The sequence below is a fragment of the Galeopterus variegatus genome, unplaced genomic scaffold (genome assembly GCF_000696425.1).
Source record: "Galeopterus variegatus unplaced genomic scaffold, G_variegatus-3.0.2 Scaffold950, whole genome shotgun sequence".
NCBI classification, from domain to species: Eukaryota; Metazoa; Chordata; class Mammalia; order Dermoptera; family Cynocephalidae; genus Galeopterus; species Galeopterus variegatus.
The window spans coordinates 368,740-369,964 of NW_007727061.1; positions in this window are offsets into that span (position 1 = coordinate 368,740).

Below are 1,225 nucleotides of genomic sequence, written 5' to 3' on the forward strand. Positions count from 1 at the left end.
AAAATAAAATAAAATAAAATAAAATAAAATAAAAAACAAATACCAAAGAAAGGTTTGATCCTCTTCCCCCTCACCTTGAGCCCCAAGTCAGAGCTACCTACATAAACCCTCTTCTATTCCAGCTCTTAAGCCTACTTTATTGAAAGCCATAGAATGAACACAGGATAAGAAAAATGCCATCTGAAAATGACTTGGACTTCTGGGGACATTCTTGGCTGAGACACCCATCACAGGAACAGCCCCGGGCCAGATTGTGACAGAGGCTGCATGTCTCAGGGCGCCTCCATTCCTGAACCCCCACCCTGTCCTTTCAACATCTTCTCCCCCCAGGCACCTGGCAGTCCCATAGATTCCCAAAATCACCTCTCCCAGCGCCATGCACACATTAAACATATTCTTACAAAGGTAAGAGACTTACTAAAAGTGGCTCAACCCCATTTACATTTTTTAAAAAATTTGATCATTACACAATGGAAACATTTTTTTGTGGCCCTTTACCAATTTCTCCCTAACTCTCTCTCCTCTTGCCTCTTTCCCCACCTCTGGTGTCCTCAGTCCTGTTCTCTCCTTTTGAGAGTTCAAGGAATTATTGTGATTGTTGTATCTTTTTTTTCAGCTCTCAATCATGAGTGAGAACATGTGGTATTCTCTTTCTGTATCTGGCTTATTTCACTTAACGTAATTTTCTCTAAGTCCATCCACGTTGCTGTGAGTGGCAGAATTTCATTCCTTTTTGTGGCAGAGTAGTATTCCATTGTGTACATATACCATATTTTCCTTATCCAGTCAGCTGTTGATGAACATTTAGGTTGGTTCCAACACTTGGCTATTGTAAATAGAGCTGCTATAAACATGGGAGTGCAGGAATCCCTTCCACATGATGGTTTCCATTCCTCTGGGTATACACCCAGCAGTAAGACCGCCGGTTCGTGTGGCAGTTCTATCTGTAATTGTTTGAGGCAGAAGTATTTACATCTTGAAAGTCTTTAGGAGCGGGAAAAGCCAACAGTCAAAAATCCTGGGAGGGGTGTCTCTCAAAAGCCTTCACAGAATGGCTGGGAGACCTCTCAGAAGATCCCAACACTTCCACACCACACGACATAAGCAAAGGGACCCTGTCTTGTTCAACATCAGAGCTTCAATGGCAAGCCAGTACATCGTGCTTTGTAGGCACCAAACAAATATGTGTTGAATATGTGTTGAATGACTACTTATTTATTTATTT